This window comes from Pteropus alecto, unplaced genomic scaffold (genome assembly GCF_000325575.1).
Source record: "Pteropus alecto unplaced genomic scaffold, ASM32557v1 scaffold95, whole genome shotgun sequence".
NCBI lineage: Eukaryota > Metazoa > Chordata > Mammalia > Chiroptera > Pteropodidae > Pteropus > Pteropus alecto.
In genome coordinates this window covers 16,856,588-16,882,737 of record NW_006441071.1, presented here as the reverse complement: position 1 = coordinate 16,882,737, position 26,150 = coordinate 16,856,588, and the positions used below count along the sequence as shown (strand labels likewise).

General features: G+C 39.4%; 1 protein-coding gene across 2 annotated transcripts in view; it reads right to left on the bottom strand.

The window, feature by feature from the left end:
- The window catches only part of TJP2 (tight junction protein 2), a 103,723-nt gene that overhangs the window by 67,872 nt on the left and 9,701 nt on the right, over positions 1–26,150 (bottom strand). The window contains exon 2 of one of the 2 annotated variants that reach the window (XM_025051393.1): positions 14,686–14,797. The exons of the other annotated variant lie outside the window; for it this stretch is intronic. The gene's annotated coding sequence lies outside the window, so the exon portion shown is untranslated. The remainder of the gene's footprint in view (positions 1–14,685; positions 14,798–26,150) is intronic. 2 annotated transcript variants of the gene reach the window in all.

Sequence of the window (26,150 nt, the reverse complement as noted above, 5' to 3'; positions counted from 1 at the left end):
CTGCAAGTTCTAAGTGCAGCGGTGAGCTTGGGGGTTGGCCTGCCTGTCTGCGGGTTCTTCCCCCGAGGTCGCGTGCGCACCCTGTACGAACACTTTTGGGAGACGTTTGCAGAGCCTCTTCAGTTCTCATCTGAAGGGAAGAACCGGGGAAACCGCAAAGTTTTCTATCCTGCCTGGAGGCCTGCCGGGCCAGCAACACAGGCGGCGTTCATTGTGTCCCACATTTCTCAGCATAACAAACGAACCGAATTCCAAGAGTAAGTAAGGTATATTAGTGTTAAATAGTAAAACGTGACTTTTGAGGAAATATACCCCAGGTTATCTCTTCGATACATTTCCAGCAACTCCAATAAAGAGATTGACACTCTTCTCCCATCATCAGCTTTTAAAAGGCTATACCAGTAGGTCACAAATGCTTAGCCGGCAGGACTCACCCAATTCAACTCAGTGCTTTCATCCGTTTTCGAGTCCTCTATGCACAAAGAATTGTGCAAGATAAAAGCTTCCTTATTTTAGGGGCATGTAAATTATTTGGAGAATCAAAACGGGTATACTGATTAAAAATAAAACTTGGGGTTTGAAATCTAAGGAAATCACCGTTGTAAGAGAAAACGATGCGGCCCATTCTCTTAAATTGAAAAGCAAAATTTCACCTAAGCTCACGAATAGAAGGTAAAAGGTCTGATCGGACCTCTGACGAGATACAGATGTTGGATGCTCTCCCTGAAAAGTTGCTTCACTTCCTGCCTAATCAAAACAAATTTGGCAGTGTACGTGGAAAAACAAGTCCAGCAGATGCCTCTCTGAAAGCGTTGGGTTTCTGGCCTCTTTTGGAGTAGCTTAAAGTGTATGCCTCTGAAAAAACTGCACTGTGAGTAACATTTCCCAGTTTCCTTCAAGTCTCCAGACTTGGACGTTTCGATTGTATTCCTGATGTAAGAAGGTGTTACTCTCCTGATCTGAGCACCATTTAAAAAATGTTTCTCAAATTAGGTAGTGCTGACTAATAATAACAATGACAGCATTTGTGAACTGGTCACACCTTAGTGATGAGCTTACACCACTAGCATTTAAAAGGGAAGAAAGGAATCCAGAATGTAGCAATTACAGCTGTCCAATTTATTCCTTTTTTCTCTCTCACATTACACTGTACAGTTGATAACCGCCAGCCACATGTGGATATTTAATATATTTAAATTTAAATTAACTAAAGTGAAATGAAATGAAAACTTCCGTTTCTTAGTTACACTAGTCTCATTTCTAGTACTCAGTAGTCACATGCACCTAATCAACACCATATTGGACATTGTATATAAAGAAAATTTCTATCATCGCAGAAAGTTTTAATGGACTACAGTGCTCCAAATGCTGAAATACTCGTTTAGTTGAAATATCAATATTCTAGCATAATAAATAGTTCTGACTCAGATGCTTGTGGAAAAACATAACTCAGTTGACAGAGTAGCAGAATAAGGCAATACGGCTCTTTGAAGAAGCATATTATAGTACATATTTTTCAAATGTGGAGTTGCAGTTTTGAACACCACTCGTAGAATTTGTTTCTCCAAAGAACTTCTATCCAACAAGTAATAACTGAACACCTCTCAAGCCAGATCCTCCTAATAAAAAGACTTAGCTCTCATCTCATGGGGCTCAGTTAATTGAAGTAGACAATCAGGAAATAATAACTATGTTAAAAAAAGAAAAGGAAAGAAAAAGAAGAAGAAAAGAAGGAAGGACAAGGAAGGAAGGAAGATGAAAAGAAAAAGAAAAAAGGAAGAGAAAGAAGGTAGAGAAAAAAAGGAGAGAGAAAGAAAAAGAAAGGAAGGAAAATGAAAGAAAGGGAAGGAAAGAAGGAAGGAAGCGAGGAAGGAAGGAAGGGAGAGAGACAGGAAGGAAGGCAGGAAGGAAGGAAGGGGCTATGTAAGTGCTGAGATTCCAGGCAGGCTCAGAGTGGTCTGGAGGCTTTCAGGAGAGATTCTTCACTCAGACTAAGGGGATGGGGTTTAGAGATAGTTTTCCAGAGACGGGGTTACTTACATATGTTAAAGGAATGAGTCTGTGAGACAAAAAGAAGAGAAAGCTTTCCAGGTGAAAAGAATAAATAATAAGTGGAAAAACAAGGAATGAAGAGGCCATGAGCTTGCTCTTGAAGTGTCAAGACGTGAGGGTGCCCAGGCAAGCATGGGCTATGTTCTGTGAACACAGTAGAAGTGGGACTAGGCCAGCATTTTATAAAGATTGCTGTCAGCTTCTTACAAGATGGATTTGTCAAATGAGGGTTGTGGGGAGGAGTGTCAGTAAGAATGACAAGACCAGGAAAAAAAAAAACGCACTTTGTGGGAATGCAGATGAGAGATGACATGGCTGTGAAGTTAGGCAGTGTTAAAAGGAAGCCAATTCAATAGAAAAAAAGGAAGTACAATCAGTAGCCAAGATGACTGACTGCCTGATTAGATAGATATGAGTTAAGGAAGAGGGAAGTAAGTCTAAGGTGACTCTTGGGTTTCTGGCTTACCTAAGTAGATGACACTACTTTTCACCAAAACAGAGAACACATTAGTGTGAGCAGGTCTTGGGAAGGGATTGAGGAAGGACAGGGAATTTAGTTAAAGGACTGATTGAGTTTTGAGGGCTATGGGTCCTTCAGGTGCAGATGTTCGAGTGTCCAGGATTTGCTAAGCATTGATGAGTATTTGGGTAGAGAGATTTGGGATGGAGAAAGAGATTTGGGATTCATCAGTGGATCAAGAAAGCTGAAGTCATTGAAAGGAATGAGACCAAAGGCATACCTCAAAGATACTGCGGGTTCAGTTCCAGACTGTAGCAATGAAGTGAATATTGCAGTATACAGTGAGTCGTAATCTTTTGCTAGTGGAGGGTCTTGCCTTCGATTTGTAAAAAACACAACATCTTGAAGCGCAATAAAGCGCAGCACAATCAAACAAGGTACGCCTGTATTCAGACATGCAGTAGATTGAAGAAGGAGAGGTTTATGGACAGGACTCCTCCCTGGGATTGCCAATATTTAGAGGGCAAACTCAAGTCTGCAGAACAAAGACCAAAGAGGAACTACCAGAAAGGGAAGAAAAATCCCCTGGAGCAGAATGTTCAAAAAATCAAGGGAAGAATGAAGTTCAAGAAGGGAAGAATAGCCCAAAACATGCAACTTCGAGGTCAGTTAAGAACAGAAGATGGTAACTAAGAAGAGGACAAATGTTCATCTCGGCCAGAGCTGTTTCAGTGGAAAAGGGGACTGGAGGTTAGATTGCGGTGGGTGACTGGGAGGTGAGGCAGCACTGCACTGTATACCTGTTTACAACAATGCAAGATGGAAACGATCAAGGTCCAATGATGGAGGGCTATTAAATTACAGCAAATCCACTGAATTGGCATTGCAAGCCATCATTTAAAATGATAATAAGGAAGTCGACATAGAAACAAGGAGAATGATGATGAAATAATCAACAAAAAATAACACACATCTTATCTATCCTATGACAGCAACAATAAAAATGTCATAAAAACTATAAAAGTATTGGAAAGTATGTAGAAACATGATTTGATGAAAACAGAGGATTGCGTGCATTTTTCTTTTTAAATTGTGGTTATTATCTGTGCAATGGACAATTTTTCAACACTTTTTTTCAGCATGTATTATAATATATAAAGTCTCTGAAGCACCTTGGTCAGGAGACTTCAAAGAAATGTGACAAACTAAACACTTTTAATCAGACTTCTTGAAGAACATTAAGATTTGGGAAGATATGCACACATATACACACACATATTTATGTATGTATATGTATATATTTGCATATAACTAAATAATAATATGATTAAAAGTATCCTTAAATAAGAGCAAAGGAACTTGAGGTTGAAAAGTTTACAGGTTAACTGAGCAATTTGATTGGTCTGTACACTGAACAGCAGACGAGGATCATAAAGACACTCTTCTTCAACAAACATTCCTTGAATGCCTACCATGTACCCTGAGGTAGGGATAGAGAAGATAAAGGCAATATATAATGAGGGCTTGCTCACAGTGTGATGAACACGAAAACACATAAACAGATGATGAGAAGGCACAAGAAGTGCTCAAGTACAGGTATGACTAAAGAGCTGAGGCAGTGGCAAAAACGCTGCCCAAGGGACAGGCACTTTTCAAGAGAAAGGGCCTGGCATTGCCTCGCCTTCCCCATAGTTGCCTCTTCTCTCCTGGCGTCTCTCACCCTGCTCAGTCCAAGCAACCATATCAATAACTGTGCACATTCACTTAAAGGACTCTTTGCACAAGCAGCGACCCCACAACTCCTATAAAGTAACATCCAGGAGAGAGGTATCAAAAGTTCTGCTCTGCCTCTCACGCCCTCACCTTTAGTTATTTAATATTATTCCAGCTCACTTTCAAAGTCTAACTCCACACGCATGCAGCTGGGAAAGGCCATGTGAGCACACAGCAAGAAGGTTGCTTTCTACAAGCCAGGAAGAGGACTAAAAACCAAATCTGACGGCACCTTGGTCTTGGACTTCTCAGCCTCCAGAACGGTGGTGGGAAAAATGTCTGTTATTTAAGCCACCCAGTCTGTGGTATTGGTATAGCAGCCCATAGTAAGACAGCCTCCAAATCCTACATGAGTTGACCTTGCTGCCTTCTCCAAACTCAAAGCATCCTGCACTCTCCCAAGCTCACTTCCTAGAAACACACTGGCCTTTCTTGGTGGCCGTTGTTCTTGACACCCTGCCAAGCTCATTCCTGCCTTTGGGCCTTTGTTCAAGCTTCTCTATCTGGACCACAGAGCCAGCTCCTGCCCAGATTTCTCTTTCCATCTAAAGTAGGCAACATCCTTTGAGGTAGCTGGCAGGAAGCGATGCCCTCAGGAGAAAGCCAAGTTTAAGTTAAAGCAAGGAGGTCGAGTCTAGCTGAATGTTTCACTAACCATGAAACAACCATTTGAGAGCACAATGCAGGAGTATGAAAAGGTGAAGAAAGTGGGTGGTCTGCTTAGGGTAAGGGAAGCCTAAAGAGGAACTATAGCAGAAAAGGACAGTAGCCCAAACACATCTCTTTTTAACCTTATTATCATTATCACGATTGGCAATACATAGGCATGGCTGTTATTACCACTAGAATGAAAAAGATGTTAGAGTAAGTGTAAAAGTAATGAAAACATTAGTTGTCAGACTCACAGGGAAAGTTCTTAGTTCTCAGTGGATGGTGCCTTCCATTCCCCCTCTCCAATCCCTGCTGATGGCACAAATCCCAAACCCCAGCATCCCCCACCCACGGTGTTTCTGGGTATGATGGGTTTAGCTGGCCACAAAGTTGACAAAAGAATTATTTGTGCAATTCAGAGTCAGCTGTGGGCTGGATGAATTATGAGTCTGAGAAGGCCTTGGATTGGTGTTGGGGAGAATTCTGGTCGGAGCTGTAGTCTGGGCTGGCCTCGTGGTGCCAGGCTGCCCATGTGCAGGCTCCTAGGTGACTTATTGGACTGGTCTGGAGGTGCTCAGGCTGGCAGGCAGAGGTCAAGGTCAGCTTGAGGCAGAGCATAATCCAATTCTCCCAAGCTTGGAGATCCTAGATGCCTCTTTTGGAGCACAGTCTATCCCAGACCAGGGGTCCCCAACCCCCGAACTACAGACCGGTAGTGGTCTGTGGCCTATTAGGAACTGGGCTGCAAAGCAGGAGGTTAGCGGTGGGCGAGCGAGCAAAGCTTCATCTGTATTTGTAGCCACTCCTCAGCGCTAGCATCACCTCCTCAGCTCCGCCTCAGATCATCGGGCATTAGGTTTTCATAGGAGCACCAGTCCCTGGTGCCAAAAAGATTGGGGACTGTTGTTCTAGACAGACCATACTAGGGAGAGAGCTCTGTACTGTGGAGGAACCCTTCCCTCCTGGCACCCACGCTCTGCATTTCAACAGCTTTTATTATTTTACTAGTGTTTACATTGTAATCTATATAGAATCCACACCATTTCAGGGACAGATGCCACTTCTTAATCCTCCATTAAGAAAACAAAACAACAATAACAAAAATAACCAGAAACCCCTATAGACTATGATCGATTAAATTACTATTATGTGCCAAAAGCTTTCAAATACTATTTTAGCTCAGTTAATGTAAATCCTCACAGGGCACATATTTGGTATTACTGCCCCCTTTTAGATGAGGAAACTGCACTTCATAGAGAAAAAGCAGCCTGCCAGAGGTCATCCCAGAGTAGACAGTGGGTGAGAATCCAAACCCAGGTCTGTCGGAGTCAAAGCCCCTCCCATCGCTGCTCCTGGCCTCTGTGTCCACTGCTTCTACAGCAGAGGCAACTGTATGGAGTGAGGGGAGAGGTGGGGTTTCTGTTGTTGTTTCCCTTTTGGCTCCTTTTAATAGAACTCAAGAGGGTTTTTGCTGACACAGCAATTGAACAAACAATGTTGGGGCATCATGTTTATAAAACTCTTCCTGTGCCATATTAAAAAGGTAAATGCCACAAATGCCACTTGACTCCAGCTGAGGAGCTAGTAAATTAGAACCCTTGATTCAAATGTGATTCTGGTGTCTCACTGGATTTCAGAGCTCCCTCTCCCTAAATAAATACTTTTTAAAAACATTAATAAGTTAACATTTTCACTAAGTGGAAAGGCCTCCATGTCACAGGCAAGGGAGGGAATCTAAGGTGAGAGAGGCCCAGGAGACTGAAGTACACAAGTCCTCAAGGGAGCCCAGAGGGGCCTCTGGCAACACCTGAAATGCTTTTAAAAAATTGTCACCAGAATCCTGTAGCCCTAAGAATTCAGTATCCCTGATGCACACAGATTAAAGTTGTTCAAAAGTTGCCTAGATTCAAAGACTTCTCAGACTTGAAAGGGGCCTTAGAAAAAAGCTGCAAACAGATAGTTTTATAGGGCAGCCATGCAAATTAGCACACACCTCTTAAAACAAAGGAAGCCAGGCCTGGACAAGGCACTTTCAGGAGGCGTTCAATAAAAATGGAAAATGTGGCTGTAACATTTCTGTTTCTATAGGACTTCGACCTAAATTCCTCTGATAAGAATCACCTGAGGAATCCAAGACTTGTCCCCTGAGATTCTGACACACACGGTAGATCAGAAAAAGGCCTGAGGAATTGATAGTGTTAGCCTTAGCATGGCCCTCCCATATGAGTTTCATCATGAGAGAGGTTTGGGAAATTCTACTAAAGTGTTATGATTCTCTGACACAAGACGGGAAGATTACCATTTTGAAGGCAACTAAAACATTTTGAAGGTAGGAAAATAATTCTCTATTTGTAAAATGTCTTTGATTTACAAAGAAAAGGTCTAGTCTTATAATTCTTTTTGTTATGTTTATTTACATATATATTTGTGTACATACATAATTTGGATTTCAATTATTTTTATAGAATGATACTTGTAGATCATAAAAAAGTAGCAGAATACGACTAAAATGTTACTATCCAGAACAAACTTCTGTTAGTAATTGGAAGAGCATCCTTCCAGGTACCTCTCTATGCAGGTAAGCATGCAGATATCATATACAACGTATATACCTAGGCTGTACTAGACATGCTCTTCTGCTACCTGTTATTCTACATAAGAATATTGCTTGACTGTTTTTTTCATGGCAATATAGAGCTCTCTCATCATTTTCCTAGCTGCATAATATTCCATCTGTATGAATATAGTACTATAATTTGCTAAATAAATTCTTTTACTTAAAGTTCTTTTTAGGGGGGAGGGGAAGGTAGATGGTGTAAAGGAGGTTGAAATATGTGGTGACAGAAAGAAATCTAACTATGGGCGGTGAACACACAGTATAAATATATATATGCCTTGCTGTTAAAGTGTACAGCTGAAACTTATTGGATTTCCTTAACCAATGTCACCATAAAAAATAAATTAATTTAAAAAAATAAATAAAGTTATTTTTAAAATTGGCATAGAGTACAAGGAAAAAAAGATCAGATGCATGAAACCCCTAAGATTTACTTCATAGTAACAATGAAGAAGCAAGTGGCTTATAAGACTTAGGAAGAATTCATAAGATGTGTATAGTGTAGACAGTAAGTTAGTAACCTGTAAGATGTGTTAAAGAGAATGAATGGAGCATTTGCATGTTAAATATAGATGAAAAGAATGAAGCAAATGAGCGTTACTTATAAATATCAGGGAATGAAGGACAAATTAAATCTTAACTAATCAAGTTTAATTAAATAGTAATAAATTTAACAAATATCTCATAATTATATTTTAGATATACTACATAATGTCATAATGTAAACTATTATATAACTTATACTTTATGTCGTTGATAATAAATATTTCGTATCTAATAAAATATTAATAATATATAATAAAGCCCAGCTCATGTTACATCCAGACTGACATCCCTAAATTTATCACCTATACTCTGGTTTTTCTTCAGATCATATAAATCTTTCACCTTTTACTAAATTTATCACCTATTGGTGACCCCGTTATGTCCAATTCTGGCCTCATGTACACTCTGCGCCAAAATGCAGATAAAACACAGCTCACTGGTGACCAACAGCTACTGGCCAAGCACATTTGCCCTGCAATCCTTTAGTACAGCAAGCATGTGTTGGCTTCAAAAACCTTCAATCTGCTGAGATCCCTTGTTCAACTTCAACTCTGGTCTTTGTGACCACGCCATCACAGGGGACAGCCGACATCTCGGAGAGAGGGCATATGCAAGCACAGGATTCCAGAAGTGTAGACCTTTTACCCTATTTGTATCCCAACCTAATTATGTTAACGTGTTCTAATCTCTTTCTCCTTGCTTCTCTCTACGTGTTTTCAGGTTGAATAAATCGGATAAGTGGTGTGAGTGGAACACCTGATTTTGGTATCTGAGGCTTTGTGTCCCATGATTTCTAGAACTTGCCTGGCACTGTTCTCAGAGGATAAGACTGCATCAAGTTAATTTCCACCATCCCTAAACTAATGAAGATAAGCAAGCAGAGTGAGGAGCCACAATGAATAAAATTAGGTTTAAAGAAGGTACATCAAATTCTTTGCTAATCTGGGATGTGAGAATGAAATCTTTCATTCAGTTTCAAGAATGTATGAGGCTTTCAGCTTTTCCTGCCTCCAAAGTTATTATCTAAGTTTTTAAACAAATCGATAAAGATTTATTACCAAGAGATTCAGAGCTCTCTGAGATTTACATTCTGTACATTGAACCACACTAAATCTATTATTTTTTCAGAAGCAATTCTAGCTATTATTCCTGATGACACTATTTTTACCTATTGTCTCTCTCCCTGATCTAGTTCTGTCTCTGCTGGAATCATCCTCCAGTTGCTAAAATATTTTGATTCTTGTTCTAAATCTTGGGAAAGCATCCTTCTTTCTTACCATATGTATTCTGCTGACTACGGCCATCAAAAGAGACAAATTTACCTTTAACGTACTATGAAGCCTCTTTCAAAGTGGGTTGAAAGAGTTTTTTAGCAACAAGACTTAAGAGCTGAAGTAAAAATAATCATACATATATTATTTTGATTTTTTGAATATCAACAAGTGTATTACAAGTATCAATGTCAAATATTAATAATTATAATCAAATAATTATATGTTCAAAAATCCATACATTTAAAAAATATAAATATAATTATGATTAGGTGGGGAAATCTTGTCCAGAGTGTTTTGTCTAATCTCCCTATACAATCAGATCACCTCTAAATGAATCAAATTTTTGGCTGAACTGAAATCTGCTGTCACCAACCACTCAACTGATAAAAATGTAATGAAGTACCAAAATCAAGAGCTCCAATGAGGACACCCCTCCCAACCAGAAGCTAGCTGCAAATTCTTAAACTCGATTCTATCAGGTTAAATGGGAATCATAAAATAAGCTGCCCCCAGGCTTCCCCACGCAGCCACAGCACCAGGGGCCCAGTTCAGGCAGCCACACAGCACTGTGACTGCTGACTGCAAATTAGACTGTGACTCCCAGCCAAGAAAAGCTGGGCACCATGAAAATTTCCTCAGGCAATGCAGTGCCTAGCTCACAGGGTACCTGTTACTAGACTCCAAAGTGGCTGGAATAGGTGGAATAGAAAGTGTTGGAGAGAAGAGCAGGTGGTGGTAAGGAAGAGAAGCACAGAGAATCCTTTTAAGAAATGGTGCTTAAAAGTAAGAGAGAGAGGACTTTGGGTTTACAATCCTCTAGTCATCATTTAATTTTTAGGTTCTGGATTCTCTTAAACATGCAGGAGTATAATTACATTTATGTTTCAGAAGCAGCTTTTGAGTATTACTCATCTGTGCACTATACTTAAAATGTCCAGACATCTCAGATTTCCAGAGATAGGCCAGGTGGCCAATGCTTTGTCTTGTTGATTTCATAAGTGAACCATGCACTCTAATTTTTGTTTGGAGAACATGTTAGACTATAACTAAAATAACTAAAGTAAGAATAAATCCATCTTATTTTTATTTTTCTTCCACATAAATGGTATATCAATTTCTCATGAGAAAAGCTTGCTGGAATTACTAAAATGACAAAGTCTTTGTAGACAAGTATTTCGAGCAATGCTCTTTTATTTTAAATACTTAGGAAAATATGGAATTATTGCATGAGTCCTGACAAAAGTACTTGTCTGAAATCTCTATGGCTGGAAATTAAGTTGCTTGAATCCCTGCATGCTAAAAAAATTCCAAGTAAATGTACTTATAACACAAGGGTAAGGGCTAACACATGGTTTACAAATATGTAGGCTGGTTTGAGAAGGATATTAAGAATAGGGTATCTATACTCCGATAACCTGTATATTCACAGGTATTTAACATTTCAATAGCAAAACTGTACATCATCTTGAGAAACAGAGCCCATTCTTTCATGAATTTTAAATGTTTCATAACACTCTAATAATTTCCCACAGTCTTCTTAAACAGATAAGATTGGAAACCGAAATACAAGAGTTACTCCAGAACCAGAAACTAACAGGCTAGAGGCTTGGCACCCTGATCTCCACACCACTGCTTTTCCCAGTGAACCACAAGGAAACATGGCAGAAACAAAGAAAATGCGAGAAGCCAGTAAAGCACTAGGTGAAAGCACAACTATGAAGTCAGACAGACCTGGGATTCAAGAAGTCTCGGTTCTTCTACTTCTTAAGTTTAACCTATGACATTGCCACCATCTGACTGTTTTTTGACCTATAAAATGGCCTAGTTTACATGGGTCAGCCTAATGGCTGTTGGCTTGGGCCGCTTATCTAAACTCTCTATACTTCCATTTCTTCATCTGTAAAACGATGTTATGGGTAGTCTGTGTCCCCCTCAAAATGTGTATGTTGAAGTCCTAACCCCCAGTATCTCAGACTGTGACCTTATTTGGAGACAGAATCTTTACAGAGATGATCAAGTTAAAGTGAGGTCATTAGGTCAGGCCCTAATCCAGTACGACTAGTGTCTTTATAAAAAGGGGAAATTCAGACATAGAGACAGAGGCATAGAAGGAAGACAGCCATATCCAAGCCAAGGAGAGAGGACTGGAACACATCCTTCCCTCAGTAACCCTCAGAAGGAACCAAACCTGCCAAGAGCTTGATTTCAGACTTTTAACCTCCAGAACTGTGAGACAATAAATTTCTATTGTTTAAGCTCCCCGGTTTGAGGTACTTTTTACTGCAGCCCTAGATAACTAATGCAGATTGGCACTGTAGTTGGACCTCCACCTCAGAAGTTGGGTATGAAAACTAAATTAAGACAATGCGGCTAAAACATTTAGAACAGTGCCAGCTACAACTATAATAGCACCCAAATCAGCATAAAGCTTTCACTGTTATTACTATAGCTTGCTTGATACTTCAAACTAGAATTACAATGGAATTCTTACCACAAACACAATAACTTTTCTTTCTAGCCTAGTATAGCATCTCTGTCTCTGCTCCTCCAGGTTTCTTCTCCCCTCTTTCCACACCTGGCCAAACAACTCTTCAACCTTCAGTTTCCTCTCAAGCATCACCTCTCCCTGAGGCCTCCCCTCTTAGTCATTGCCCTCAGGCCTTCTGCTCACATTCTCTGTAAGGAACGTGTACAGCCCTTTTCACACAGCAATGCAATTACTGACTCCAAATTAGAGTCCGGTCCTTTGAGCTTTTATATTCTTCTAGATCTCCTTCAGGCAGTGCTGTGTAAGATGTTTGAGGAAGAATCCCTTTACCACAGGTAGAGAAACTGGCCGTAAACACCATTTTATAAACAAGCTCATGCTCTAGAGAAGCTGTTAAAAGTACTTTCCAGGTTAGTGGTTCTCAAAGTGTAGTCCTGAAACCAGAAGTATCACCTTGTTGGGGACTTGTTAGAAATGCAGATTCCTGGTCCTCACCCCAGATTGACTGAAGTAGAAACTCTGGGGGGTGGAACCCAGGAATCTGTGTTTTAACAAACCCTCCAGGTGATTCTGATGCAGCTAAAGTCTGGGAACTACTGCTTTGGGTCTATCCAATTCAATAGGATGAGCTGTGGCTGCTGGTGTGAGCTCCGCAACTATTCCTATAAACTGAGGAGCCCCTAGCAGAGAGGGGACTGCAGAGCGAAGCCCAGGTGCACAGAAATAAAAGTTCTAAGCTTTCACTTTCAACTCACTTTTGTAGGCCCATATTATGGGGTGACTCTGTGATAACTTTAAGGAATCTAAATTGCCTAACAATGAGAATCCATGTTTAGGAAGTGAGGCTCTGCCTAGACTCTTAGCATCTTTCCCAAAGGCAAAAATGCAAAGATAATTTTGCCATGTTAGAAAAGTCATCACCAAAGCACCTTAAAGTATCAAGAAAGAAGCACCAGGCAAACAAGTGCTCTCTAAGCTCCAAAGTTGTAAAGTATAGAAGAACGGATGGGGCTGATGATCAGAAACCTCAGGTCAAGGGCAGGTTCTACAGGCACCCTCCCTCTACCCATGCCAGACATTGCTAATGAACATTCTTGCTCAACAAACGTGGACAGCATCTCTGAATCCTTAACTCCAGGCCACCACTGCCAATTGATCAGAACTGGGCCTTGGGAAAAATCTGTTTACTATCTGAGTTTAGGAATTCAGTATTCAAGCTCTACAGAGTTAGTATAGAAACCAGCTGGCACTATGAGAGCGAGGGACAGTGCTATCTTGGGGAAATCATTTAAAATCTTTGAATCTCACTTTCCTTATTTGCAAAAGGTAATACCTTTCTCTCAAGGTTGTTCTGAGGATAAATGATATGGGTGAAAGCATCTTGTCCATAGCAAATAAAAGGCTCTTAATAAATGTCTGCTGGATCTGAAACTAGGGTGAAGTGAGATGCTCTGGGAAAAATCCTCGCCACCCAAGCTTGCCTGAGGCTAATTCATCCTGGAAAGCTACCCTTAAGTGTTTACACATATGAAAGTGCTTTGGAGTAAGGATTTGACTTGGGAAGTCAAACTGATTTTGAAGGGCGAAGAATGTGTGGTCGCTGGTGTAGGAAATCAGAACCAGGGAGGAATTTATCAGCAGAGACTTCGCTTGAGTCAGAGACAGCCTCCCTCCAACAGACAATGCCAGCTCTAACCCCGCTTTGCTGTACTCTATGTCGTCCCTCCAACTCATTTGACTCAATCAACACATCCTATCCAGAAATCTACTTTCAGGAAAACCATTTCTGGAGTCTGGGCAAGTATCTGCCTTCTCATGTTTGAAACTCCACAGAGGGCTCCATAGAGAACATCTCATAAAGTCCATTCCCAGCCCTATCGGTCAGTGGAAACTGAGGACTTCCCCATTCAAGTGTCCCCATTTGAATGGGGAAGTCCTCATGTGGTTGACTAGACTCCAAGAAAGGCCTTGGATGTGCCCAGTGCTTGCTATGTGTGAACTCATTTAGCTTCAATGTTAACACTCTTTTTTCACAAATGAAGAATCTTAGGCTCAGAGACATTAAAATAGGTGCCCAAGAATTAGGAGCACTGGGATTTGAACAGCTGTGTGCTCTTCACACTCCACTAAACCCCAAACCTGACATGTAGCTGGAATCTACCCTGGCAGGGGCTGCAAGCTTGAAAAGACAGAAATTATGATACAAGCAAATGAAAAAAAACTTCAACCCCATTCCAGCCAGCCATGGACTGGCCTATAACCAGGAGTTAAAGAGTAACTAAGAAGAAATACAACCCAGCATCTGTCAAAATAAAATTTAATGCCTTGTAAATCTCATTTAATTCGTACTTAAAACTGAATCAGTAAATAGATAATATTCTTAATCTTCCACTAAAAGCTTGTACATAATTAATCTTTAGAAGCCAGAGTGACTGATGTCTTTTACATAATTCTGCAACCTCAAAAATAATGGAAAAAAGTCATCTACCAGAATGACTTATAACCAGAGACACCAAAACTCCTTGCTAGGCATTTATTCTGAACTATGAGAGTAGGATTTATATGCTTTAGTCGGAAAGAAACTCAATTAGCATTTATCCAAAGTTAAACCTAGCAGTTTAGACCATAAACTCAGGTAAGATGTTTCTGTTCTTTGGTAAATAGGACGTTACAATTAAATTTTCTTTGACATCAAATAATTTCTCTATCAGCAACAGTGAAAATGGTAGCCTTGATGACCTCAAGGATATGAAATAATTTACATCAAACTTTTGGGGGAGGAGAGCCAGTAACTAGGTCGATGAGAGACAAAAAAAGCAAGTACCTGGCCGTTTGCCGGCACAAGTCTGTGTTTCGTGGAGTGCTGGTGCCAGGAGGTATAGCTGGGGCGCCAATCCCACTCACAAGGAGATGACAACAGTGTGGCGCTCCGCACCCTGAAAAAGATGGTGTTGTTAAAAATCCATCATGGTCATTCTCAGCATGGTAAGATCTTGGGAAATGCACTTAAGTTCACCTAGTGTACAATTCACCCCTTTATATCATGGCTTTTAGTACATGCACAATTGTATAACCATCACTACAATCCATTTAAAAAGTTTCATTACTTGAAAAAAGAAACCCCGCACCCCTTAGATATTACCTGCCATTTTCCAGTTCTCTTCCCTCATCACATCCCTGTCCTAGGCCAGCGGTCCCCAACCTTTTTGGCACCAGGGACCGGTGCTCCTATGAAAATCTAATGCCTGACGATCTGAGGTGGAGCTGAGGTGATGATAGTGCTGGGGAGCGACTGCAAATACAGATGAAACTCTGATGGCTTCATCTCCTGCTCACCTCCTGCTATGTGTGTGGTCCAGTTCCTAACAGGCCAGGGACTGATACCTGTCCATGGCCCAGGGGTTGGGGACCCCTACCCTAGGCAACCATAAATCTAATTTTTGTCCCTGTAGATTTATCTCTTCTGGAGACTTCATACAAATGAACTCATGCAATATGTGACCTTTTCTGACAGCCTTCTTTCACGTAATATAATGTTTTCAAGTTTCACCTATGTTGTAGCATGTATCAGAACTTCATTCCCTTCTATAGCCAAATAATATTCCACTATATAGATATACGATATGTTACTTATCTCTTCATCAGCTGATGGACATTTGGGTTGTCTCCACTGTTTGGCTATTATGAACACGCATGCAACCAGTGTTTATGTGGACATAGTTTTCATTTTTCTCAGATCTACTTCTAGAAATCAAATTGCTTCCCCTAACATTTTCAATCTTCAGAAGTTGGAGAAAATGAGTAACCATGTAAAGTTTGGCATCATCAATCCACCTGAAGGTCATCCCAAGAAATAAGATATAAGAATTCACTTTGCAGGTTAAAAACAAATACTCAGCAAGTGGAAAAATATTTAGAGAAAACTTTGTAAATTGTATGCTTTACCATGAGAAAGCATACAATAGAGGAAACATTTTTAACTAAAAGGGAATTCATTTTTCACAACATTTATAAAACTGGCTCATCTTTATTTTTATATGTGTGAGTTGCCCACAAGTAGAAAAGATGGCAAATACTTTTTATTTACCCTTTATCCTAAGAAAATCCAAGAAATAGCCCCTCTGGCATTTTTATTAATCCTGCATGTGCCTACAGTACAAGGAGACAAGCTCACTTGAGGGCTGGGCCTGGGCCCTAACAGCTTCACACAGGGCAGCCACAGAGAACTCTTCCAGTGGGAGGAAGAATGTGGCCTCTCACCAATTCTGGACATACTCTTCTGTTTGCTAGACAAAGTGATATTGTGGCATGTGTGCAAAACACTCCCTACACAATAAAAGAAAAATAAAAGATAGTGTCAATTTTATTTGTACAGGCAGGAGACACATTTCCCTTCTCCAAGGATCAGCAGTTTAGGCACAGGCTAAAGCGAGGCCATCTGGACATCTTACAAAGCAAGCAACAGGATTAGAGCCCAGCCCATACATAGTTTCTATTATTATTTCCAAAGATAAATGGCCAGCAAATCAAGAATGGGCTTGGTTATGCTTTGACCTTAATATGAAAATTTTCTAAAGATATCTGCTCCAAAGAGAGCTTGCTTCTTTTATTAAACCGGCTTGCCTTTTAATTAAATCAGTTTTCTGCATTTCTATGACACTCTGATTTTAATTTTTTTTTATAGTCCCAAGGTTTATGACATGTATAGGAGCTATCAATAACAATAGCTGTTTCTAATGTACACTATTCTTGACTAAAGCTACCTTTCAATTAAGAAAAAACTTGGCAGAAAGAACTCAATGGTACTCTTGGTTTTCAATAGTATTAACAAATACATAAAATTATCGTCAGGTAACATGAGTAAGAGTTGGAAAACTTTACAAAATGTACAAAGAAAATCCATAGGCGGCTCAGTATTTTTGTGTTTGGGTGTCAATTCCTTTTTCATATTTTTTTTCTTCATCTGTGCTTGACTACACTGAAACTAAGTGAATAAGCATGTACAAAATTTACTGAGCACCTACTATGTACTCATAGTACATAGTGGGATAAATATGCACACGTATAAATCCTCCAATCTGTGCTTCAATGAACTTGCAACATTCATTCAGTTGGTTGGTAGCCGGTGGTTTGGGCCTATCACATGACTTTACAGTTTGCAGAGCAGAATGCCAAGCATCATCACTCTGTTTACAGACAGCAAGAAAAAGTACTAAAAGGAGGAGGGGGCTGGTGGTGAATGAATTCCATGACCTGACTTCTAATTATACTTTAAAACATTAAAGCAGCTTCTTCAATACTATGCAGTATTACAAGTACAGCAGGTCCTTGAATCACATCGTTTCTTTCAACGTCATTTTGTTATAACATTGATAAGAAAAAAAAAAATCAATCCCCAGCCAGGGTTACTGTTGTAGAGTTTGCACATCCTTACCACGCCTATGTGGCTTTTTCTGGACTCTGGTTTCCTCCCATTTCCTCATACATCCCACAGATGTGCACATCAGGTGAACTGGCATGTCTACACTGTCCCAGTATGAGTGAGTGTGGGCGTCTGTGAGTGCACCCTGCAATGGAAGGGCGTCCTGCCCAGGGTGGGTCCCACTTTGGGCCCTGAGCTACAGGGAGAGGCTCCACCACCCGTGCCCCTGCACTGGAATCAGCAGGTTGGAAAATAATTATCTTGTTTTTCAAAATCTTTCTTTAATGTATGTACAGCTCAGATTTATTTCAATATTTAACATGAGAACTATTTAATATTAGAAGTGTTTTGGGTCTTTATTTAGAAGTTTGGTTATATGTTTTTGCAACCAGAAATATGCCATAGACTTAACTCTTGTTTATATCAGTTAGACTATCATAAAATTGGTTTCATTATATGTCATTGCACTTAAAGCTGCAGTTTCCAAAAATTTATCGAAGACGTTAAATGAGGACTTAAGTACATTGTAGTGATTGGAATACTTCTTGAAAAGAATGACAGGGACACAATTCTTGTAAGAGATATTGGCCTCACTATTTAGTCCACCAGCCCGAAAGAAATCTCTGGGCAGAATATTCATGGGCAGGATTTCCCTCTGCAGAAGCATAGCCAACCACCTAACTTCTTACCACTGAGGTTTCTACCACTGAGATCTCTTACAACTGCAGGGAGGGAAGGTATTGGACTAAAAGTCCTTAGAAAGATCAGAAAGTTCAAAGTCAAGAGAAAGCAAGTAAGCTATGATGGAAAGCACTTCTCTAGATGCTCACTCTTCAAAGTACGGTTCACAGACAGAAACATCAGCATCATCTGGACCACCTCTTGGGCATCAGCTGAGCTGACAGCATCACCCAGAAGCTTATTAAAATGCGCTCTCAGACCACACTATAACTATGAAATCATAATTTTAATAGTGATTCATATGCACATTAAAATTTGAGAACTAAGACATCAAGGTGCCTCCAATTTAGAATTAATAAAAATTAATCAGAAGATAACCCCCTCCTAGCATACCCAAAAAGGAGTGATTACTACAAACTTAGAAAATGATATTAGTACATCCAAAGGAAGGCTGTGTCAGGTGACAAGGGAGTCACAAACAAAAAGAAAGAAGATCAGCAAAACCATGCTTTGTCCATGTGTACTCAAACTATTACAGTTACAAGGAAGACTTTGTTCTGTGACACAGTGCTACTTGATCAGGCTTAAAAGAACGTGCTCTTTAAAAATAGAGAGCAACAATTCACCTTCCCTTACTAAGGGATCATGCTGGAATGAATAACTTGACTTCCATTTGGCTTGACTCAGGGAAATGAAGTGAAGCAGAGATGGTTCTATTTAGGGTCCTTACTCCTTCCAGTTGTTGGACAAAGTTCTCCAAAAAGAAATGAATAATTTGGCAATACGCACATCTGAATCATGTGAGTTTGTTCATCATGAATCCCTTAATGAATGACCCCGAGCCAGAAACTAAGAATATCCAGCTGTGGTCTGAGGGCCAAGCCCCCAATCACGACTCAAATGAAGTTGAGTTTCCCACTTGTAAAATTCGAAGACTAAACAGGAATTAAGGAATGGTAAATATACGGACCATATGTTGCAGCTCCCCAATTCTCCAATTACATATCCAGAACAAACATCCCTCATCAATCACGATATTCCTTTCCTGCTAAACCCAGAGTTGGTCTTGGGGTCCTCCTTAACTTGACACACCCATCAACTGGCTTTGGTGTGCCATATGAAACCTGACAAAAGGTTCATGAGCTCTACACTTCCATCATTCTAGGGCAAAGGTACAGGTTACAGCATCTTCAATCTCTAGGGGATAGACTCACGATTTGGTCATTACAACGTTTTCCATTGCCCCCAATAAAGAATATTAACCCATATGAACTCCAGTTCTAGAGTCACCATATGCCCCTTGCCCCTTCCACACATATAAACACTTCCTTTTACTTTTCAAGAGAACAGTAAAAAAAATAAATAAATAAAAAATAAAAAATTAATAATAATAATAATAGCAGCAATAATGCTATCTCAGGATTCCATTCTAAAGCATCTAAAATTTCCAAAAGAAATATCTCATTTATTTCTAATATGAACTACCCTTCACAGATGGGAAGAAGACCTACCAAAATCACATCTCACTAGTGGCACTACTGACATTTTGGGCCAGATAATTCTTTGTTGTGGGAGACTGCCCTGTCCAATGTAAGATGCTGGGCAGCATCTCTGGATTCTACCCACTATATACCAATAGCAACATACCCCTACCCTTGTAATGAAAATGTTCCCAGACATTGCCAAATGTCCCCTGGGGGGCAAATCCCTCCAGCCCACTCCTGCCCTCTCTCTGCCCCAGTTGAGAACTACTAACCTAAATAATTATTATGATTCTCTTAAGGAGATGAGACTATGAGTGATTTCCTGCCACCTTATTTTTCTATATTTTCTAAATCTTCCATAAAGTAAACTGCTTATATGATTAAAAAAATAAGCTAGTGACTTTCTACTTTTTAAAAAGAAATATTAGCTATGTAGATACCTTGAGTTGATCCTTGAATGAGTGCCAATGTGTGGTTCGTTCCGTTTAAAAATTAAATTCAGTCCCTAAAAATAATATCTACCACACAGGCACCTTAAATTAAGCTTCTCCTCAATTTGTAAAAGACATAAAAGAGGGACTTCAGAGAAAAAAATTCAGGATTGAGGACTCCAACCACTCAGAAAACAATGTCTAAACCCTTCTTCAACGGGGTAAATCAGTGGAATGAGGCTTTAGAAAAAGATGTGAAGCAAAACTGTTTAAAGTATTTACCTGAAACAGTCTACACATATGTTTTAGTCAGAAAAATATCCACTTGCATTGTAGAAAAAAAATAAGGCACATTTACTATATCTTTAAGAATCGCTACATTGCTAGACCATATTAAAATATTTCACAATTAAAATCTCTGGATGTAAAAATCAGCTCTAGATTTCATCTTCTTGGCTGCTAGACCAGGAATTTTCTTTGAGTAATATTACCATTAATTTCATTACTGAATTTTTAAATCAGTATGAAAATACCATATCCTCCCAAATTCTCAATGAAGAACTCATCATTTACTGCCCTTGTATAGAGATGACCCTTTTCTCCATCTAGGCCCCCAAACACCCACCGAGCATCTTCTGGCCTCCTCTGCTTACCCGGGGTGCTGCCAAAGGTTCACATGTCTTCTGCTCTCAGGTAGAAGTTCTCTTTTGTTGAGAGGGGTGATACCAACGGCTGCTTCCAGAATAGCCATGTATTTCTTGTATCTCATCTTGTCTCTCTCTTTCTCTCTCTCTCTCTCTCTCTCTCTCAGTACAAGGTCATGCAAATTTCGGCCACTGTTCAGATGAAGCAACTGAAGTAATCTACAATAGTGGAAGCTGGAAGCTGCTGTGCTTTTAGATGCTCTGTGAATCCCTAGCCAGAGCTATTAAACTCTAGGTTGGGGGTAAGGGTGGGGGCCAGGCTGAGGCCAAACCACAAATAAAGAAAAAAGCCTCCTTCAGATTTTCCAGCAACGTCAGTATTACATAAGGGTTAAGAATTTTGAATAAAGCACTAATGAAAATGATTTGCAGGATGACAGTGGTTCTAAACACAGCAATCTAAGGTACACTCCCCAATTAATCCGCACATAAATCTTTGAGGCTGATAATCCTTCAAGTACTAATGGCGCAGGAGGTGATTTATTTCAAGGTCTGAAAATAATTGGTCCAAAAAGCCTGTATGCCTCTGGATGAACTAAAATCAGAAGCAGATTTTCTCCTTCTACAAAAATCTCTCTCTAAAGGCTGCACTTTGACAAATGAACGAGGTTCCAGTTGTCATCTTACAGCAATGCATTTTTAAATGCTATAAACCCTTTGCTTGAGGCAATAACAAAGATTAATTGAGAACCAATTCTGTTTGGGTTTTTTTTTTTTTTTAATGTTGTTTTAAATACCTCTAGAACCCAACACGAGTGACCTCTGCTAGCATGAAAATACACTGCGAAGATGTTCAGAATCTACCTCCTCCCTTTTTTGTAAATGTTCCCCCCCTCAGTTTTGAGGACCTTTCTTGCCCTCTTTCCATGAAGTAAAGGTGGATAGTCCATCATGGTGGCCCACCTGACGGGTCATGGTACACATGACCTAGAATGGGTTGACTAGTCTTCCCTGGGACAAAAATACAAGAGAAATGCTCTCTTATTGGAGTTGCTAACCAGGGCTGACAGATGTTAGGGTGGTTGGCAGTCATAGTTCATACCATATAGAGAGGGTTCATCACTAGTAGTTGAGAAAAACTAGTACCAACGAAAATGTGATGACATCATTTGAGTTTCTGGGCCCAGATATGCCTAAAGGCCACTGTCATCCCAGGAGATCCCAGGTACACTTTTATTAAAGCTAATAAATTAACTTTTGTGAAATTTAATTTTAGTTGAGTTTCTGTCACTCTGAAGGAGTTCTGACTTATATACCTCCCTGGCCATCTTGTTCAAGCAATTCTTTTTCTATTTAATATGCTATAGCAGTTGTGCTGTTCCTTGCCTAAATTCATTCATATATAAAGAGTACATAAAATAGGAGAAGGCGTCATTATATAATAATTCCGATTAACCTAGATATCCACAGTGAGTGTACCAAATGCTTCCCCAACTCCCCAAATCTTGAACCTTCTTCTATAGATTCTCTCTTTCCTCAATCTCAAGTTTCTTTTTCTTTTCACTTTTTTCTTTTTTAATCTGAATGACCTAAATCAGTGGTTTCTGAAGTGCAGAGCACACAAACAATCTTTGAAGTGTGGGAAGAAAATATTAAACCATCTATTTCCTTTTGTTCTCTCATCTATTATAAATTTAGTTTGAGCATTTATAAATATTCATGTTTATTTTGAGAATATATTTCAAATTACATTAAGTTGTATCATTTACAAATTAATATACTCATATATAGTATAAGGTATGCTTAAAAGTAGGAGTGTGTTAGCAAAAAAGCTTGAAACTCAGTAGCTTAACCCTCCCTAAGCCACAATTTCTCCATTCATAAGATGAAAAGCCCAAACAGATGAATGCTAAGTTGTCTTCCAACAACAACAAAAGACTACCAGCTCCCACTTCACTTGGCCTGGTTATACAAATAATCCGACGACAATAAATGGTGAAAACAAGGGATAAACCATTTGGACTTGGAATATTTCATTTCCATAGTATTCATGAATATTACTACCATTGGTTGTTCTGCAAACAATTAGTACCAGTTAGTCACAGGAATTCTTTTATGGGCTGAACTTGGTTGGCTACAGCTGCCACCACTGAAAAAAGGTCCAATACAGCCCTCATTTAATCATACAGGAAGATGTAATTATACTTACACAACAGTCTTTGTTATAACAAATAATATTTCTAATGACGCGTGATAAAAACTACTATACAACCCTCTGAAATAAGAAATGAAACCTGAGCTAAAAAAAATACATCCAGTTAAACTTGTTACTCATTTGGAAGCTGTTTTACTACAGTGAAAGTGACATAGTACTTTATAAATGGCATGTTTTAAAGTTCCATTTCTATAGGAATTTTTGATACATTTAACACACACTCTTACAAAATGATTGCTATCTATGATGAGCTCATGCAAAATTAAAAATTGGGTCTTTCACTAGGAAAAGTCGTCTGCCTTAACAAATATTTAGAAAGAATTTGTTTTTCTTCCATAAACGGTTGTTCATTTATGTATTCATTTCTTAAAATTTGTCTTCTTTGTGTGAAAACTCTCGTAAGAGTACATAAGGAAAATAATAAAAAAAGTCAAAATACCCTATTTAGATATGTAATTATATGGAATTTTCTTTATAACTCTAGAAATTCTTTAGAAATATGCATTTATTTGGTTAATTCCCTTAGAGTTCTAGAAATTCTTCACAACTGCAACTGATTAAAAGCTATCTATTTAAAAAACTTTTAATATACATGATCCAAAATATCTTCTAAGTTAGGACGCGTCAAGATATGTTTCTGAATGATTAAAATTGAGCGTAACAGTTCACGGACCAGACTGACATTCCCCTTGAACTGATTATTTCTACTAATTTCTTTTGGAGGAAAACAGTGAGCATTCTTCTTCACTGGGTATTTTAACTGTTACTGTGCTTTACAAGTATAAAAATGGAAACTAATGCCACAAACAGGCTGTTTTATAGGGTGTGGTCTGCTTTTCAGGGAGCTGAAAAAAGCCTTACTAAAAGTAGAAGAGTCAGGGAAACAGCTATTTTTTTTTATAGCTCTACTACAAATAAACCAGATGGCTGTATGCAAGTCATTTCACTGTCCCCACCCTTAACATCTTCATGTATAATATGTAATATGTATTTTCATATTTGTTCCGCAGGTGAACCACCAGAAGACTATAAGAAAAACAGGCCACATGATATAAAAGTTATTAAAGAATTCGAGATTAGTTGTGGGTCTTCTAGACTCAACCCCTCAGCCCAAACCAGCCCTCTCTCCTCACAGTTGTCCTCAGAATGCACTCACTACAGTGGTTAAACGATTCCCTTCAACTAGATATGCACCAAATCTGTCATTCCAATCCTGTTGTCCCACCTAACCTAATAGATATCTGAAATAACCCACTGCCCAGCCCCAGCAGCAGCCATCTCCTGCCTTTTCCTGTTTCTTGTATCTTCCTCCTGGTTTGTCCTGGCATGTGACCTTGCTCCCCTGGTGCCCAATCATACCAACACATGACACAGGGAAAGATAGCTGTGGTTAAATAGGAAGACTTGACATGAATCCCACCTCTGCTATTTAACACCTTGTGACCTTGAACAAGTTACGTGACCCTTCTGAACCTATTTCATCATCTGTACAACTGGAATAAGACCACAGCACCGGAGTGGTTTTAATGATAAATAAATGAAATGATGTACATGCATTCAATGGGTATCATCTTCTCCCTACTTCCCCTCCTCCCACCTCTCCCAACTGTCCTTCTTTTTCCATTTCCAGTACCTCTTTAAGAATCCTTTCTCAATTTTCACTTCTCTGCAGGTAAGAACAAGGTGCACTTACAAACTTCGACCCTGCCCTGCAGCTACAACTTCCTTCAACATACAGTGAAAAAAACAGAGAAGTCCATGTCTGAGTGGTTTGTGGGAAAAACAGAGACTGAAAATCAGGCTGGCTGAATGATACAGGGACCCAGGGGCTGGAGTGAGAGATGGAAACCCTTAAAAAGAGAACGTAGGATCTTGGGGCCCAGCTTCGGTGGTACCCACCAATGGAGAAGGTTCTCTCTTATAGTTTTCCCATATTTCTAACCTCTGCTACTAAGTAATTAAAATCACTTCACTGACTGCCTCTCTCAAATAACTTGCACAATAATTCATGGATTCTTTAAGTACCCTCATTCCTAAGAAATAAAAAACTTTCAAAATCCACTCCCTCTTACTACTGGTAGAAATAGTGTTCATGTTACATTTCTACTGTGAACCTAGAGCTGTAGGATTCTGGCAGGTCTCTTGCCTGAGAGTAGATGAGCGAGAGGCATTACATAGAATTTAGGATATTGACAGGAGCTGGTTTACGTCAAGAAGGGTTTGGCCATTCGTGGAGTTTGTGGGATATCTGCAGTCACCTCTGCTCTGCAACTTTAGGAAAAGGACAGAGTCTCTGGAACTTGGTAGAGACTCTACCAGGTCTGAAGTTGAGATATAGCAGTCGGCTGCCAGCAGCTGGAGACAGTAGTTCACTTAATCCCACATTCCACCTGCTGACACACCCCTCCCACTCCCTAGCATTAACTGGGGTGCCACACTACCAGAGGGATTGAAGCTCCACCACTAATTAGCGGTATGACCTTAGACAAGTCACTTAATCGCTTTGCTTCAGTTTCTTCATCTATAAAGTGGGGTTAATAATAGCTCTGACCTTTTAGGGTTGTTTTAAAAACTAAATCAGTTATAACATGTAAAGTACTTAGCACATGTGATGGCCAGCATATAATATATATCATATAAATTGAGTGTATATTATTTTCTTTTCCTTGTTAACTAGCTACAGTTTCATTCTTTCCACAAAGCTCTCTCCGGTTGAACCCCCTGATAGTATTATATATTTTGATATCTGTTACCATCATTTAGTTATTCTCATACTTTATAAACTCTAGTAAAAAGAAATAGTAAATTTTTATTTGATGAGTCAGCCCACTATTCCCTAAACATATTTTTCATGAGCAGTTTAGCCACCAGATACATTCGAAATAGCAAAAACACTTCCCTCTGCCTATGATTCGATGTATCACAGTTAAAGAGAAAGGTAAAGAAAATTTCTTGTCAGTCTCAATAAATTTTGATTGACTTCAAAAAATCATGTTTTTACTGGTCTAAATGGTAGGTATGATGTCATATTTATCTTTGTATCTCCAGCATGTCTCCTTGCTCAGGAACTACCGTAAGACAAATACCCAATAATACCAGGGTTTACTTTCTAATTAAGAAGCAACAGTGTTTTTTGTACAGCAAAGGAAACCATCAACAAAACAAAAAGACAACCGACTGGGAGAAGATATTCACTAATGATACATCTGATAAGGAGTTAGTATCCAAATTTATAAAGAACTTATACAATTCAACAACAAAAAACAATCCAATTAAAAAATGGGCAGAAGATCTGAACAGAGACTTCTCCAAAGAGGAAATACAGATGGCTAACAGACATATGAAAAGATGCTCAAGGTCGCTAATCATCAGAGAAATGCAAATTAAAACCACAATGAGATATCACCTCACA